This window comes from Penaeus monodon, chromosome 27 (assembly GCF_015228065.2).
Source record: "Penaeus monodon isolate SGIC_2016 chromosome 27, NSTDA_Pmon_1, whole genome shotgun sequence".
Taxonomy (NCBI): domain Eukaryota; kingdom Metazoa; phylum Arthropoda; class Malacostraca; order Decapoda; family Penaeidae; genus Penaeus; species Penaeus monodon.
This window is the reverse complement of record NC_051412.1, coordinates 9,888,802-9,889,188: the sequence shown is the minus strand read 5'-3', so window position 1 is coordinate 9,889,188 and position 387 is coordinate 9,888,802.

The following is a 387-nucleotide window of genomic DNA, read 5'->3' as shown; positions in this document are numbered from 1 at the left end:
ATGAAGAAGAGACCATGCAAAATGTTTATTCATTTAATTATCCTATCTTAAACCTATATTTTTGCTTTATTAAAAATTGTTTCATGGTAGACTGAATCCAACATTTTTTCGATATCGAAGTTTACTACTAGTGTAAAAAAAATTTCTTTCATTTTTGTCAGATTTCATATCTGGTATTTGTATTGCATCTGCTTGCTATTTTTTTTTGTCTCGAGGTTATTTTTTTTCTAACCACCAAGTATTCTTTTTATTATTTTTTCAAATTTTTTGCCAAAAAAATTTTCTACTTAAACCCTTAGGGTTTGTTTGGTTTTCCTTTTGTGAATTGGGTTTGATTATTCCTTTTTTTTTTGGGGTTTTTTCCTTTTTCCCAGTATCTTTTAAGTT